Raw genomic sequence first — 18,528 nt, forward strand, 5'->3', positions numbered from 1 at the left:
ATTTTGGGACATTGCCAAAATATATGCAAAATATTTCCTGGCCTTCCACAACCCCTCCAACAGAGCGGAAAATTGTCAGGGTTGATTCTATGGAGTCTTACAGGGGTATAATACCATCTCGTTAAAAGTTTGAAGTGGGTCTCTTGTAGTGATAAGGAAATGGTAGAGGCGTACGAGAGGGAGCATGCCTGTTCAAGGTCAGGAGGGTCAATTATTGTCTTGCTCTACGCATTTCTGGGGGGAGCAGTTGAATAAGCCCCGCCCATCGGACCGGACCATGGCAGTTTACATACATCTGAACCGATATAAAAAAGGTATTTATGCATGAAAGGTGCGGGGTCAGGGGGAAGCAAAAGTACTAAGAGAATCCTTATGTGACACACAATTGAATTATATCATTATATGATATCTCAAAAAAGGGTGACAGATTCCCTTTAACTGCTGGTTCAGAAATTCTTGGTGAAATAGCAAGGAACTCATGGAGTTTGTCTTTAAGGATGACATATTGTAAGAAAGCAGAAGTAGTAGATTGAAATCTATACTTGAGTTTGTTATAAGGTATACAAAGCGCACCATCGTATAAATCTTTGAGTCTTTTGAGACCAAGTGCAGACCAAACAGGGTCAATAATCTGATTGGATGCTTGAAAAATAACTGATAAGGTCAAATTTTTTAATGTGACTTCTTTATTAGAGCCTCTTTTTGGAACAGAAAATTTTTTCCAAGCTTCAGAAATAGCTTGTAAAATTGGATGAGAATTTTCAATTAATTTTTTATGAGGGAGTTGGTTCATCATTAGTAGAAGAGGTTTATAATTGTTAAAAGACAATTCTAGTTCATGCCAAGCTGGTGTCTTATCATGTGGCCACCAGAATGCGCTTTGTTTGACTAAATTTGCAGTGTAATAAGCTGTGATAATTGGGGAACCAGCTCCACCATAAGATTTATGATTTGTAGAGAATGTTTTTTGCTATTCTGGGTCTTTTGTTATTCCATATAAAGGAATTCAGGCTTGGAGATTTGTAAGAGAAGAAGTGGGAACTTTTAAAGGAAGGGAGCGAAGTAGATATAGGATTTTTGGGAAGACGTATGATTTATGTTGAATCTATTTTATTGAAAACAAATAGACAACAAAGTACAAGACAACAAACAGTGTACACCAAGGCACATGAAGCCACATTATTGTCATTCACTTATGATGAGATATCTTCTGGTGCCACGGCACGTAACTCCCCTGTTAGATAAAAAAACAAAACAAAAAAAAAACGGTGCATATTCATCAATGTAATTGTATACCAGAGGGCATACGTATGTCATCCCATGGTTTGTTATTCTTAACTATACATACATTTGTCATATACTATTGCGTATTCAGATATCAATGGAAAAGATGTCACGCCGTCCTGTGTTTCTTTCGGGATATCAACATCATTATTAAGAGAGTAGTATCTGCGAGCGTGTTTAACAAAGTCTCCATGTAACCAGCAGAGGTGTACGTCAAGAAACAGTAACGGAAACCTAAGAAAGGAAAATAAGAAACTCAAGGAGAGCGTGATGGGGAGAGGAAAGAAAAAGGTAGGGGGGGAAGTGAGTGGGCCTCGGGCCTCCAAGTCGACCTTTAATTTGCTCCCTCGACCAAGCGAGGTAATTCGGGGGTTTCCTTGAATAGTATCCAAGGCTGCCACACACGGATCATGCGGGTACTGTCTCCCTCCATTTCGGCCATTAATTCCTCCATACGAAAGATATCTGCAAATTCTGTCATCCATTCTGCCATGGTCGGTATTGTTGTGCGCCAATGGCGTGGAATAACCATGCGCGCCGCAGATATGCAAAATCTGAGAAGGCTTTTTTTCTGAGTGGATATGGGGCCCGGGAGGATCGACAGAAGGGCAATTTGCGAGGAGGGGGGAACGTGTTCCAGAGATCTTTTGATACGCTCCGAATACCTTTACCCAGAAGGGTTGTATAGCATGACACTGCCACCAGATATGGAAAAGCGTGCCTCTTTCCGTCGCACATCGCCAACAGGTATCGTCAGCTGATGGATAAATTGACTTTAGCCTGACGGGGGACAGGTACCACCTGGACAGTATCTTGAAATTTTTCTCCTGTGCGCCCCCGGCCGGAGACATTTTATGTGTGAAAAAATAAGCTTTATCAAGGTCTTCAGATGAAAATTTATGTCCCATCTCCTCCTCCCATGCTCGGATGTAACTTGGAGCCGCATCCGAGTTTTCTGAATGAAGTAGCTTATATAGAACAGAAATCAGGTGAGAAGGAGGGTCTTGTTGTGATAGTAAGTTTTCAAACCGTGTCATGGGTGGGTGAGAATAACGGTCGCCCAAATGTCTCCGAATAAAAGATCTCAGCTGATTATATTCCATCCAGGAAATTGCTCCCGAGGGGGAAGACGTATGATTTAACCGTCATGATTCTTCCCCACCAAGAGAGTCCATCATCTCTAGATATACGAAATTCATTAAAAAGCTTTTTGGTAAAAATCTCTAAGTTTAATTTTATAAGAGAGTTTATATTTTTGACAAATTTTAGGCCTAGGTATGTCAGCCCATCAGTAGCCCAACCCCAAGGCGAGAGGCCCTCAATTTTTCCTTGGTCTATACCCAGGTTAAAGCCAAGTATTTTGGATTTAGAGTCGTTTATTTTAAAATAAGAGACCTTGGAAAAAGTCTGGATTAGAGTTTGTAAGGCAGTGATAGAGTTGCTTGGATCGGTAAGGGTAAGAATTATATCATCTGCATATAACACTATTTTAAAATCTCTATGCAAGGTTTTAATTCCTGAGATCTTTGTACTATTCCTGATTAATTGGGCCAGAGGTTCAATGGCCAATGCGAAAAGCAATGGTGACAAGGGGCAGCCCTGTCTAGTCCCATTAGCTATATTAAACGTTGGGGAATGATGATTGTTGGAATATACCCTCGCCCCAGGGCCAGAGTACAAAGCCATAATACCTCCCATGAGTCGAGAATTCATTCCAAATTTTTTGAGAGTCGCTTCGAGATAAGACCAATTAAGGCGGTCAAACACTTTCTCAGCATCAAGAGAGATAAGTGGCTTTGAGCTTTTTCGAGGAAATGAGCTTAATTATGTTAATGAGCCTTCTCGTACCATCTATGGATTGTCTTCCTTTAATGAAGCCTATCTGATCGTTGGAAATTAGGGTACCGTTACACCTAGCGATGCACCAGTGATCCCGACTAGCGATATGACGCAGTCAGGATCGCTGGTGCATCGCTAGGTGGTCGCTAGTGAGCTGCCACACAGGCAGAGCTCACCAGCGACATCGCTGGGGACGGGGATCGCTACTTGCCTGTCAGACACGGCGATCCTGCGTCCTCCCGCCCGGCTCCATGCCTCGCTCGTCAGCGCCACAGGAAGTGGCCGACGAGGAATGGTCCAGCAGCTTCTCGCGCGATCAACGATAACCAGCGGGGAAGCCGGTTGGAGGTAAGTATCACATGCAGCGATATCGCTAGCAATATCGCTGCAACGTCACAAAATCGGTGACTTTACAGCGATATTGCTAGCGATATCGCAGTGTGTAACGGGGGCTTTAGCGTCGGGAGAAATTGATTTAGTCTATTAGCCAAGATTTTTGCGTAAATTTTTACGTCTGTGTTGAGGGATATAGGTCTATAATTAAAAACTTGGCTGTCAGAATTTGGTTTAGGGATTACGAGTCGCTTCCAGCATCTCTTTGGGAAATTGACCTGATTGGAAAGCTGAATTAAATACTTTTACAAGGAAGGTGATTAAAAGACTTGAAATAATCATTACTAAACCCGTCTTGTCCGGGTGATTTAAATGTTTTTTTATAGTTTCCAGGACTTGTTCAGTGAAGGGAGAAGACAAAAAAGATAAGTCTTCAGAGTTGAGTTTTGGAACGTTCATGCTGGAAAGGAATGATCCAATCTCTGAGGTAGTTGGCTGCAAATTAGGGTTATCCTGATTAATATTATACCAGATTTTTGTAATAATCGGCAAAAGCCTTTACAATATCTTTAGGGTGGACCAGAGATGTACCATTATAGGAAGTTATAGTGTCAGTTCTATTCCGTTTCCGTATATTCTTAATTCTGTTTGACATGTATTTTGAAGGGCGATTTATAGATAAGTAATGCTTGCATTTTGCCGATCTAATAGCCGAGTCGTAAAAATTGAATATGAGTTTCCTTAATTGCATTCTAAGATCGGTAAGTTCTGATAATACAGCTTGTTTGCTAGAGGAAACAGAGGATCGCCAAAGTTCTTTTGTAGATTTAATTGACTGTTGTAGGGTAAGGATTTTATCTCTTTTTTTTTTGTCTGGAAGAAATTTGGATCAAAACTCCCCTCAATACCGCCTTGTGAGCGTTCCAACAGGAAAATGGATTTAGGAGGATGGAGTCGTTTTCACTAAAATAATTCTGTAAGGCTGAGCTGATTTCAGATTTGGTGGAGGGGTTATGAAGCAAAGAAAAAAAAAAGTAGACTGTGTACAGTTTCATCAGATAGCAGTTATATATAGCATAGTGTAAACATTAACAATGTACGTCTATATATCAGGAGTAGTGTTGAGCCACCCCGCTAGTGTTTTGGTTCGTCGCACAGGAGGCAAGTTCGTTGAACGTTCGTCGAACCACATTGAAAACAATGGCAGGCAAACACATAGAAAACAATTACAAAACACCTTAAAAGGTGTCCCAAAACCGACAAAATGGTCAGAAGACAAAAATAACATGGAAAAGGGCAACTACATTTAGAAAAGAGGTGGAGGAGTAAAAGGAGGAGGTAGAGGAGACACAGATATAGGCTTGTCATTGCCCTCATGAAGTCAAAAAAGGCTGGACTAAAAATGTAAAAAACAATCCAAAAAAAAAAAATGAAATTGAGCACGATCATATACCGTCGGACTTCCCACCAATAAATTATGCCAACTGGCGATCGGGCGGCGTTATTCCCACGAACCTCCAAACAGCGTCCATTAAGGCAAAGTGTTTGCTTTCCGGGGGCAGTATGATTGCAAAGCTGAACCTTAAAGGAATGTCCAAAAGGGCACCACCAGGAGTGGAGCCTGCGGCTTAATTGGACTCCACCCGGGAAACCACAACCATGCCACCTCAATAAAAGATGCACACATTGAAAGTTTTGTCGATGCTGTGTGGTATGTCAGTTTGTAGTTGTGCTAGCGATTTGTCAGCTTTATTCCGTTAACGAACGAGACTCCGGCATGCCCCCGCGGTACGCGTCAAGCTTACTAGAGGGATACGCGAGGCTCTGGCACGCGAGATCGAGCAATAACAGGTCTATCATGGCCTTACATGTCCGGGGCTGCATGCACGCTACACTGAAAGGACCAGCTTTTATCGCTTACAGGTGCAGATAACCCGCTGAACACCATTAGTGATGGGGATCTGTGATTCCAATTATTCCCCACGAACGATGATTTCCCAGTAAGTGCAGGTCAACAGCAATTCCTGAATTAGGCCTAACCGGCATTCCAGAAAAAAAACCAAAACATTACGTGTCCAAACCACAGGTGCTGTAGCTTGCTTAACAGCTCGGCAGGTGTTCTCAGGCCCAGTATGGATTCGACAAGTTGATAAAGGGTGCAGTTTCACCGGATAACATGTATATATGTAGCATAGTTTACACATTAAAAATATATGTCTATAGATCAGGAGGCAGACTCAGACTTTCTCAGGCCCAGTATGGATTTGACCAGATTATACAAAGTTGAGAAAGGGTACATTATCACTGGATAGCAGGTATATATAGCATAGTTTAAACATTTAAAATCTCCGTGTTCTCAGTATAGATTACACAGCAATCTAAAAAGTCGAAAAAATGACATGTATTTGAAGCATAGACCAGTATACACTTTTGGTGGTATTTTTTAATCTTCATTTATATTTCTGTCTCAGTAAGACAGTCCAGACGCTCCGCAATAGGAAATGAGATGCATACAATTACTGACAAAGTCTAGTGATTGCAGAAATCTAGGATTTACTATTCACGGGAAAAACTTCCATCACAATTCTCAGAGGCGATGCTGACCCTCAATTAATTAGTGTGTGGAGAGAGCAAAAACCTTTCTATGTGAAGAAAGTGTTGGTGTATCGCAGTACCGTTGATCCCATCGCCGTTACTCATCTCCATCCAATTTTGATCACAGGGAGAGATGTAAACATGGTGCTCACTGCCTATCATGATCTGTCACATAACTTTGGAGTGCAAAACACAGAAGACACAGGCCGTAGGCTATTCTATGGGATTGGCATGAGAGGGCACATTTAAAAATGTGCGCTGGAATGTCACACGTCTGTGGGTAGGAAAACTGAAAGCTGATGACAAACCACCACTGCATCTCATTGTGAGTCGACGTCCCAGTGAAGGATTTGACAGTCCAGACTACACAGTGGAAGAGCAGGGAGAGGTAAAAATTGCAAATGCTTGGGCCCTGCCCAAGCAAGGAGGGCACACTTGTGGGTGTCGGTACTGGCATTGGGCCCCTCATAGTACAGCGGTGTGTCTGACGGCGGGTGTGCACCCCCACCGTCAGAGACACTTGATTGCACTATGAGGGACTCTGTGCCAGTGCCCGCGCCCAAGAGTCAGCCCACCCACCTGTCCAGGGCAACGGCACTCGCACGGTTGCGTGCGCTAGGTGGTGACCCCGGCCATGGGGGGAGGAGGCAGCCCAGTTAGGGAGGTTTATAAAATGGCATATGTTGATGTGGGACATTCACCTGCTGCTAAAGGTGAAATTGGTCAAGTCCCAGGAAGAGGAGTACCAAAGAAAGCCATTTTTCTGGCAACCTATGTGTCATCAGGGTAAGGTGTGACAAAATCCTTGGAAACACATGCATGGTTCATTTTAATGAAGGTTAGATCATCCACATTTTGGGTTGAGAGACGGGTCCTTTTTTCTGTGAGGATTGATCCAGCAGCACTGATGACTCTTTCCGATAGCACACTTGCAGCTGGGCAAGCGAGCTCCTGTGAGGCATATTGTGCCAATTCAGGCCAGGTGTCCAGTTTAGCGGCCCAATAGTCAAATGGGAATGACCTGTGAGGGAGAACATCGATACGGGACAAGAAGTAGTTTGTAACCATAGTTGACAAGTGCTGTCTCCTGTCACTTTCAATCGATGCAGTATTACCAAGTCGTGTGAGCGGGACTTGAAAAATCAGTCCACAACATGGTCATGAAACCCCTGTCACCAACGCCACTTCTGATGTGTGCACCACCAACACCTCTTCCAAGTTACCCCCGGCCCCTACGGCTCATGTGAGAATCATCACCGCTGCTGTGTGCTAGGAATGCCTCAACCAACCGGTTTACCAGAGTTGCTTGTTTGTTAGCCAATATTAGGTCAAGGTTCTCCTGTGGCATGATGTTTTGGAATTTGCCTTTATAGCGTGGATCCAGGATGCTGGCCAACCAGCAGTCGTCATCGTTCATCATTTTGGCAATGCGGGGATCCCTTTTTAGGATCTGCAAGGCATAATCTGACATGTGGGCCAATGTTCCCGGTGTCAATGATGCACTGCGAGTGCTGGGTGGAGGAGAACTTTCTGGCAAATCCACATCCCTCCAGTCACGCATAAAGCCTGTACCAGACCTTGCCACGCCAACATTTTCTCTTGCCCCACGAGAAGCATCCTCCCCTAAATAATCATCCCCATCATCATCCTCCTCCTTCTTCCTCCACCTCGTTCAGGAGAGGTCCCGGAGCAGACAATGGCTGACTGTCAACAAGGCTTCCCTCCTCTTCCTCGGCCGCAGACGCCTGCTCCTTAATGTGCGTCAAAGTTTGCATGAACAGATGCATTAGTGGGATGCTCATGCTTATGATGGCGTCGTCTGCGCTTACCAGCAGTGTGCATTCCTCAAAACACTGAAGGACTTTCAGCTTCCACCACTGCACACCTGTCAACTCCATGTCTGCCCTCAAAGTGCCTGCCCGTGTATCCTCCCACAAAGGCATTACGGCCTGCCTCTGTTCGCACAGCCGCTCAACCATGTGCAGGGTGGAGTTCCACCTAGTTGCAACATTGATAATTAGGCGGTGCTTGGGAAGGTGGAGCAATCGCTGCAGCTTCTGCATACTACCTGGAGTGTACCGGCGACTGGCGGATGTGCGAGCACAGTCTTCGGACCTTCTGGAGCAGGCCTGTTAACTGCGCATAATTATTGAGGAAGCACTGCACCACCAGGTTCAAGGTGTGAGCCAAGCAAGGTATGTGTCTGAGTTTTGAAAGGGCTATGGCTGCCACAAAATTCCATCCGCTATCACTAACTACCTTGCCTGCCTCAAGATGTAGACTGCCCAGTCACGACTCAGATTGTCGCTGAAAGTAGTCGGCCAGGACCTCCGCGGTGTTTCTGTCACCCAAACTCATCATCTTCAACACAGCCTGCTGACGCTTTCCACTAGCTGATCGATAGGGGGACACCTCTTGTGCAACACTGGCAGCTGCGGATGGAGTGCTCGTGCGACTGCGCTCTGTGGACGAGCTTTCGCTTCTGGAGGAGGGTCGAACGCCTACAGCCAACTGTTTCCTATACCATGGGCTAGGCAGCACTGTCCCACCACTTCTGCCCCCTGTGGACCCTGAATCCACCACATTTACCCAGTGCGCAGTGATGGACACGTAACGGCCCTGGCCATGCATCAGTTGTGAGGTGCACCTTTCCACTCACTGATTTCTTGAGTGCATGTACAATGCGGTCTTTCACATGAAGGTGAAGGGCTGGGATAGCTTTGTGAGAAAAGTGGCGACTGGGTAGGTCATAGCGTGGTACTGCGTAGGCCATGAGTTCGCGGAAAGTGTGCTTTCAACCAACCGATAGGGCATCATCTCTAACGAGATTAGTTTGGCAATGTGGGTGTTCAAACACAGTGTACGCGGATGAGAGGTGAGTACTTTCTTGTCCTACTCAGTCTCGGGTAGGGTGAGCTGGACTTGAGAGCTGCATATGGTCGAACTAGCGGTGGACATGCCGGACTGAGAGAGGGTTGATGATGGTGATGGAGTTGGTGTTCTGATGGCCTAGATTCAGTCTTTCGTTGCAATAAAAGTGCAATTCCCTGACTGATTTGCCCTTGTGACGACAACTCAACATTTGCTGCTGGTGGTGTGCTAACCGATGGGCTTACAGTGGGGGAAACAATGTAGTGTTGCTGACTACCTTCTTTGGGAGCAGTTGCACATGTGGTACGTGAGTTTTGGTAGTCCGTCCATGCTTGCAAGTGCATGGTGGTTAAATGTCTTAGCAACTGGTATTCAAATTTCTCAGATTTTTCCCTCTGCTACAGGTCTTTGCGCACGTCTTACAGATTACCTTTGCCTGATCATAAGGATTTTGTTCAAAAAAGTGCCACACTGCACTCTTCCTACTAGGGAAGACATTTTGAGGCCTTGCATGCTGTGCTATTTTGACTGTCTGGCCAAGCTGTCCTGCAACTCTTTTGGTTATTGTAACCTGTTTTTGGACTGCTCCGGGCCTGCCAGATAACAGCTGTTGCGATGTCGATGCCCGCTGCATATGCTCCTCCTCCTCTTCTGAGTTATTGGCAGCGGCACCCTCTACCCCCAATGGATGCCAATCTGGGTCATCCATCACCTCCTCTTCAATGTCATGTGCACCTTCCTCTGTGTCACCGTGTATGGTGTTATAGTATGCGGGAAGGGGCACCTGAGTTTCATCAGGGTCAGATTCTGGCTCAGTACACTGCGAGGACAATGTAGTGCTCTGAGTGAATGTACCAGCAGAATCATCTATCAGTGGCTGTGCATCAGTGCACTCCACGTCAGATTCATCTTGGCCTGGGTAATTCATAATTTGATTTGATAACCCAGGCATGGTATGTGAAAACAGCTCCATGGATTAATCTGTAGTGTGGCCTGCCGCATCTTTCAATTTTGGTTGGGGTGAAGGACCCAAGGAAAGTTGTGGTTCATGACCATGAACCTCCAATGACGACTCAGTGCTTTTATTTTTTAAAATTTCAGAAGAGGCGGCAATAGAGCTGGAGGCTGAGTCAGCAATGTAAGCCAAAACTTGTTCTTGAAGCTCCGGCTTTAAAAGCGGTTTACCTACTCCCAGAAAAGGGAGCCTTCGAGGCCTTGTGGAGGCAGACGATGACGCAGGCTCAACACCTCCTGCATTACAGTGAAAAGCGCTAGCAGCAGAAGCAGTTTTTTTTTTTTTGCCTTCCTAATGCTCTCCCTACAGAATCAGCAGTAGCTCTCCCTATTCTGAGATCAGCATGAGTAACATGACGGTCGGCGTGCACGCCCTTTTATACCCCCTGTGACGCCCCACAAAGCAAGCCAATCACTTGCAAGCCCTTCTCCAAGATGGTGGTGACCGCTGCCTATGTCATCATGTTGCCCACAGTGTCCGTCCTTCCTGATTGGCTGAAAAAGGGCGCTAAAGCATCTTTTGAAACGCGACTTTGGCGCTAAAGTCGCCGACCTCGTGGCCGACCTCACGCTAAGGTCGGTTTTGTTCAATGAAACACGACTTTGGCGAAAGTCGGCGACTTTTGAATTTGTTCGACCCGTTTCACTCAACTCTAGTCCTGAGTCTTCCTCTGCTGAGCTCCTCCTGGGACTAGCCTCTCTGGAACCCCAACCAGTCCTATTTATCCCCCCTCTCACTGGGAATTCCCCTCCTGGGTTCCTATCTCCCCTCCCCCATGACTAAGCAGTTTTATAGCCGTAAGCTGATGTTAAGTCCTGAACTACACTCCCCCTGCCATCTTGTGGTCAAATTTCAGTACTGCACTCCCTTTTCTGTCTTTCCCTGCTGTTACCTTTCTGTCATTACCAATCTCCGTCTATAGTGCACACATCGTCCCCTCCTACTTCCAGTCAAGTATGTCCGTCAAGTCACCTTCCCCACAGAAGTAAAGGGCCTGTGGCCGGATCAGCATGCGGGCGGCCTGATGAGCGGGCACCGCCGGACCATTATAAATGGACACATTGCGGCCCAGCAGAAAAATGGCCGGTGGGGCAGGTTATCAATCCGGGCCCGATTAAGGATGTGCACACCTAATAAATGAATAAGTATACCATTGTATTGATACAAAAGGACACACATAAGAGTAGAATTTCTGTCAGATAATACTCAGTTTCTTCCACAAAATGATTGCAAACACAAATTCTTTGGTATTATTCTCTTCATTTAATTTGTCTTAAATGAAACACAAAAGAGAATGAAGCAAGAACCAAAACATTGATCATTTCACACAAAACTCCAAAAATGGGCCAGACAAAAGTATTGGCACCCTCAGCCTAATACTTGGTTGCACAACCTTTAGCCAAAATAACTGCGACCAACCGCTTCCGGTAACCATCAATGAGTTTCTTACAATGCTCTGCTGGAATTTTAGACCATTCTTCTTTTGCAAACTGCTCCAGGTCCCTGATATTTGAAGGGTGCCTTCTCCAAACTGCCATTTTTAGATCTCTCCACAGGTGTTCTATGGGATTCAGGTCTGGACTCATTGCTGGCCACCTTAGAAGTCTCCAGTGCTTTCTCTCAAACCATTTTCTAGTGCTTTTTGAAGTGTTTTGGGTCATTGTCCTGCTGGAAGACCCATGAACTCTGAGGGAGACCCAGCTTTCTCACACTGGGCCCTACATTATGCTGAAAAATTTGTTGGCAGTCTTCAGACTTCATAATGCCATGCACACGGTCAAGCAGTCCAGTGCCAAAGCCAGCCAAGCAACCCCAAAACATCAGGGAACCTTCGCCATGTTTGAATGTAGGGACCGTGTTCTTTTCTTTGAATGCCTTTTTTTCTCCTGCAAACTCTATGTTGATGCCTTTGCCCAAAAAGCTCTACTTTTGCCTCATCTGACCAGAGAACATTCTTCCAAAACGTTTTAGGCTTTTTCAGGTAAGTTTTGGCAAACTCCAGCCTGGATTTTTTATGTCTCAGGGTAAGAAGTGGGGTCTTCCTGGGTCTCAAACCATACAGTCCCTTTTCATTCAGACGCCAAGGGATAGTACGGGTTGACACTGTTGTACCCTCGGACTGCAGGGCAGCTTGAACTTGTTTGGATGTTAGTCTAGGTTCTTTATCCAACATCTGCACAATCTTGCGTTGAAATCTGTCAATTTCTTTTCCGTCCACATCTAGGGAGGTTAGCCACAGTGCCATGGGCTTTAAACTTCTTGATGACACTGCGCACGGTAGACACAGGAACATTCAGGTCTTTGGAGATGGACTTGTAGCCTTGAGATTGCTCATGCTTCCTCACAATTTGGTTTCTCAAGTCCTGACAGTTCTTTGGTCTTCTTTCTTTTCTCCATGCTCAATGTGGTACACACAAGGACACAGGTTGAGTCAACTTTAATCCATGTCAACTGGCTTGGCTGCAAGTGTGATTTAGTTATTGCCAACACCTGTTAGGTGCCACAGGTAAGTTACAGGTGCTGTTAATTACACAAATTAGAGAAGCATCACATGATTTTTCGAACAGTGCTAATACTTTTGTCCACCCTCTTTTTTATGTTTGGTGTGGAATTATATCCAATTTGGCTTTAGGACAATTCTTTTTGTGTTTTTTCATTTAAGACAAATTAAATGACGATAATACCAAAGAATTTGTGTTTGCAGTCATTTTCAGGAAGAAACTGAGTATTATCTGACAGAATTGCAGGGGTGTCAATACTTTTGGCCACAACTGTATGGCTCATTCCAGGACATCTAAGGGGTAAGATCTAACCATTTTACTATTTGCACTGGTCATTTTGAGCACTTTTGTGGTATTTGTTGAATTGTATGTGTACCTTGGTTTTATATAATTATTAAAAGTTAGGTTTTATTACTCTATGAGATATCTATCATTGCTGTTACTCTCTAAATGAGGATCTAGTTGCTGTTTTTGTCACAAAGGTTATAATGGATACAACCAAAGAAGCCTTCTAGAGGGGCATCGATTTGAAAAGTATTGTGCTCATAATGTGTGAAATGACATTTCTGCTATCAATTCAGGAATAAGTGACTCATAGGATCTGTCACTTGTCCTGGTGTTTGCTATAGGGCCTGTCACTAGAGATGGGTGAACCTAAACAGTACAGTTCCGCGTCCGTACCGAACATCAGGAAGTACATGTTACTGTTTTGGTTCTGTTATGATTTATAGCAGTCTTTAATCGCATGTTATTCCACTTTTTGTTTGGCGTTATGAAGATAAAGCATTGTTTTTTGTTTTTTATGGTTTTCACTAAAGGGGTTAACTAGTGGGACAGTTTTATAGGTCAGGTCATTACGAACGTGGTTATACCAAATGTGTGTACATTTATTGTTTAGATTTTTTTCTTTCAAATATTTATTTAGTGATAAAATATTGATTTTTTTATTATTTTATTTTTACAATTACATTTTTTTTTACCTTATTCTAACTTTTACACTTTGTCCCACTATAGGACAATCATATTTGGCAGGCTGATGCACACTGCGCACTGACCTGAGACTTTGTGACATGTACTGTGCATGACCAGGAAGTTTCTTAGCTCTGGTGACAAAGATGTCATCATGACTACATTGGATCACCATGGCAGTGATCGGGACCCCATGTCACGCCGCGGAGTCTCTGATCCAAAGGCAGAGGGGCTGTCAGTCCTCTGCCTGTTACCAGAATGCTGCGATCGTGTTCGATCGCAGCATTTCAGGGGGTTAAAGGCCCGGGAGCGGTCCGTGACTGCTCCTGGCACTCAGTACCGGGTGTCAGCAGTGGGAATTAGCTGACACCTGGCCGCACACCACCCATGTGCACGGCCAATCGCTGAGATGAACTATTCCGTCCATGGTCAGACAGGCCCAGGGCAGATGGATGGAATAGAACGTCTGATGTCAGAGAGGGGTTAAAACAGGACATTCTATGCAAATAGATTACATAATCAAACAAGGCGTCTGGGTCGTCACCATTCTTCCCTTTGTCTGTGAGATTGGACTGAAGGACAGTTGTTTAAATATAAGAGGTGATATGCCTCTGTATAGTCTGAAAGACAGAGACAGCCAGAGATTCTGCCAAGACATTCATACATCCAAAGGACCAGAGACAGGATATCACGAGGGACACAGATCTATCATTCTACAGGAAACAACCTAGGGGATTTCAGCTCCGGTTGGAAGAAAACAGATCTGCTCCATTGACCATCGCCGAACCATGGATATGTTTGGAGAAAGCCAGGATTGTAACCTGCTGGTCGCCTGGCTCCATGGAGATGTTTGGAGAAGCCAGGTTGTGACCCTTGGGTCAACTTGCCTTAACTGTCATCTCACTTTGCTTGTTGCTTCCTTTTTGTGTGCATGCCACAGGTGTGGTAGACGACCCCGGGAGTTCTGAAGTAACAGCTGCTATTATCCCGGTGAGTCAGCGGAAGGAGGAGACTAATGTGCACAGAGTCGTACTGGTCCACTAGAGAACCGGAGTATTCTCTGGTGGGCCCAGGCACTGACACCTGTTGTCGCCATTCTTACCCTTTTCTGCAAGACTGGACTGAAGGACATTAATATAAATTTAAAAAGAGGTGATATACCTCTGTATAGTCTGACTGACAGCCAGAGATCCTGCCAAGACATCCAAAGGACCAGAGACAGGACACAAGCCAATACATAATGGTTCCATCGTGATGGACACAGTTCTTTCATTCTACAGGAAACAAATTAGGGGATTCAGGCTCCTGTTGAATGCATACAGATCTGCTCAATTGACCATTGCCTAACCACGGATACATTTGGAGAAAGCCAGGATTGTGACCCACTGGTCGCCTTGCTCCATGGAGATGTTCAGAGAAGCCAGGTTGTGATCTTCAGGTCAACTGGCTTTGTACCTGAATGGACTGTCATCTCACTGCATTTGTTGTTGCCTCATCTCTGTGTGCATGCCACAGGTGGGGTAGCTGACCCTGGCAGCTCAGAAGTAACAGCTACCATTATCACGGCGAGTCAGCGGAAATGTGAGACTCTGTAATGTGCACCATCTTAGGGGATTTTGCTGGGACTGTTCTACATGTTATCAGCCTGTTTTGTGGTTCAATAAAGCATTGCCACACTGTATTCCTCATCCTGTATTGTCTGTAGTGTTATGCCCACGTTAAAGGGAGAGTGGGCATTCGGCGGGACGATCCCTGGTCCATGCATTTCTGGCTAGCGGACCTGGGATATATGCATAATGGCACCGTCCAGGTTGAAAACTGTTTATCTTCAGACATGGATTACAGAGTGAGACAGAACGACAGACAGGTGAGGGATAGAGTTGTTTATTTGTTTTATTATAGGAGACGAGGGATTCAGTGTAATGGGCGACGACATGACTATGGTTTAGTTTAGAATCATTAAAGGAGTCTGTCATTATTTTAAAGACTTTATTCTGGCTTGTGTTTATTTACAATATAACTATAGGATTTTACAGACGCCTCTCCATTACTAAGCCTTGACGTCACCGGACAATACAAAGGTGACATCAACCCCACAGATATGAACCTCACTTGCCACCACCACAGGACAAGTGGGAAGAGCCAGGCAAAGCGCCAGAATTGGCCCATCTAATAGATGTGCCTTTTCTGGGCGGCTGTGGGCTGCTATTTTTAGGCTTGGGGGGGGGCCGCCAGTATCCATGGCCCCTTACCAGTCTGAGAATACCAGCCACCAGTTCCCTGCTTTAGATTGGTTGGTTGCCAAAAATGGCAGTGGGACCCCATGCAGTATTTTTAAATTTATTTAAATCATTAAAAAATGGGACCCCACTATTCTTGATAACCAGCCTTGCAAACGCTGAAAGCTGAGGGTTGTGTGGCTTGTTACAAAAAAAAAAAAACGGGAACCAGCATCATTATTTAAAATTATTTATTTAAAGGCTCATGGCAAAACGCTGAGCTCAGAGAGTTCACCACAGTTCACTGTGAGAAATTTATCAGTGAACTCCCGGCTAGGAACGCAGCCTCAGTGACTGGTGGTAACACTTGATCATCGGTGGTTCTCAGCCTGGACGGTCGCATCTTGGCACCGTCCAGGTTGAAAACTATTTATCCCCAGACATGGATTACGGCATGGGAAAGAATGTTGGACATTTGAGGGATAGAGATGAGCGACTGCCTTTTTTCGGGTCAAGTCGGGTTTCATGAAACCCGACTTTCGCAAAAGTCAGGTCAAACGAAATCGGCAGATTTTTGTGAAAAGTCGAAGGCCAACTGAAACACGAAACCCAATGCAAGTCAATGGGGAAGCAAAGTCGGCAGGGAGTGGAGGACAGGAAACACACCTACAGAGCCCTTTTGAATGCCAAAAACATCAATTCTTATTACTGAAGCATTTCAACCTTAATTTACTTCATAATACTAGTTACACACTGAAAAATGGGGGTTATTTGGCTAAATTTGTGGGGGGGTAGGGCTGGCTCCAGGTTTTCATGTGCCCTAGGCCAAAGAGCGCCCCTTTAACACATACCACAACTCATGATGCTCCGATACGGCAGAGAAATAGCGGTATAGTACAATGAAAAATACTTCACTTTTTACATCTCATGACTGATATCCATTTTAAATTCTCCAATAGCTCCAAAAAATGACAGTATATTACTCCATACAGTATTATGGCCACCACATAGTGCGCTATATAGAGTAATGAGGCCCATATATTTCTCCATACAGAATCATTGGTCCCATATGTTTGAAACAGTATATGATGAGCTCCACATAATGCTACAGTATATGTTGGTCCCCATGGATGAAGCTGCACTGTCTTATGGGCCCAAATAATGCTCCATATATAATGGGCCCCATTTCTAATGCTCTAGTGTATAATGGGCCCTGTAAATGCTGCTCCAGTGTCTGATGTCCACCTTTGGAATGCTCCAGTGTATGGTGGGCCCCATATATCATTCTCCAGAGTATAGTGCTCCCCAAAAATTGCTGTCCCAACATTGAAAACAATTAAATAAGTCTCCCCAAATAAGTCTCCTCGCTAGGGAATCCCTGTACTAGTCTGGGCGTACAGACGTGATGTCATTGCGCTCTCTGATCAGAATATCACTGTCAGGAAACGCGGAAGACGTCATGGCGGTGGAGCAGGGAGAGGTAAGTATTTCAACTTTGCAAGTGCTGTGATCCTGAGCAAGCAGGGGGGCCCACTCGTTGGCGACGGCACTGGCACAGGGCCCCTCATAGTACGGCGGTGTGTCTGACGGCGGGTGGCCCGAACCTGCACTTTCATCTGCACCTTCCTCTTTGTCACCGTGTAAGGTGGTACAGTATATGGGAAGGGTAACCCGAGTTTCATCAGGGTCAGATTCTCGCTGTGTAGAGAGCGAGGGGAATGTAGTGGTCTGGGTCAATGTACCAGCAGAATCATCTAGCAGTGGCTGGGCATCAGTGCACTTGTGACGCCCCCAGGAGTACGGTCGCCAGTGGCATTACCTTCCTCCTAGGGAGTGTGATGTCATGCTTGGGAGCAACGAAGGATCTCTCTAGCAGTTAAACCAACACACAACACATTTCCCACTCCAGGCCAGCAGGGAGACCTCTGAACCTGACTGCTGAGGAGCTGCTCTCTGTGGTCAGGAGGTAAGTTAGGGCAGTCTGTGAAGGGAAGGGGAAGTGTGTGGACATGAGAAGGGGAGCTGGAGGATGAGCAGAGTTAAGGCTCACTCCTAGCTGGAGCGCATGGTCCGGATTCCGGTCTCTGAGTTTGTAGGGACAGACGTTCCTGCAGCCGAAACCGGAGGAAGCAGCAGTTGTAAATGCTCTGTACCCAACTAAGACTCGGAGGCCCCAGCAGCGACGTGTGGGAGCCAGAAGGAAAAGGCTACGGCTCCCTGCCATACGAGAAAGTTCCAAAAGAGTCAACAGGGGGAACTTCATTGAACTCAGCACTGCGAGTACCTCAGACACTCCATGTCAGATTCATCTTGGACTGGGGAATTCACGATTTGACTTGATAACCCAGGCATGGTATGATAGAAAGAGCTACATGGACTAATGTGAAGTGTGGCCTGCTGCATTATTCACTTTTGGTGGGGGTGAAGGACACAAGGAAAGGGGTTCTTCCTGACCAGGAGCCAGCACTTGATGACTCAGTGCTTGCATTTTTTGAAACTTCAGAAGAGGAGGGCATATTTGCTGGAGTCTGTTTCGGCAATGTAAGCCAAAACCAGTTCCTCATGCTCCGGCTTTAAAAGCGGTTAACCTACTCCCAGAAAAGGTAGCCTTCCAGGCGTTCCGGAGCCAGACCATGACGCAGGCTCAACACCTCCTGCCTTAGCTACTATTGTGCTTTTGCCACTACCAGCAGATGCACCACCACCATCAGCACCAGCTGGCCCCCCCACGCCCACGTCCACGGCCTCTTCCACCAAACTTCAAAATTTAGCACAAAATAACATCAGATATATGGCACTGTATCAGAAGCGTACAGCTCTATTCAGTCAAAGGATAATTGTCAATCTCCATATATATTCCATCAGTCACACAGAGGCTCACAGGCTCAGTATGGATTAGATA

This window comes from Dendrobates tinctorius, unplaced genomic scaffold (assembly GCF_039654945.1).
Source record: "Dendrobates tinctorius isolate UK_male_01 unplaced genomic scaffold, ASM3965494v1 ptg000036l, whole genome shotgun sequence".
NCBI lineage: Eukaryota > Metazoa > Chordata > Amphibia > Anura > Dendrobatidae > Dendrobates > Dendrobates tinctorius.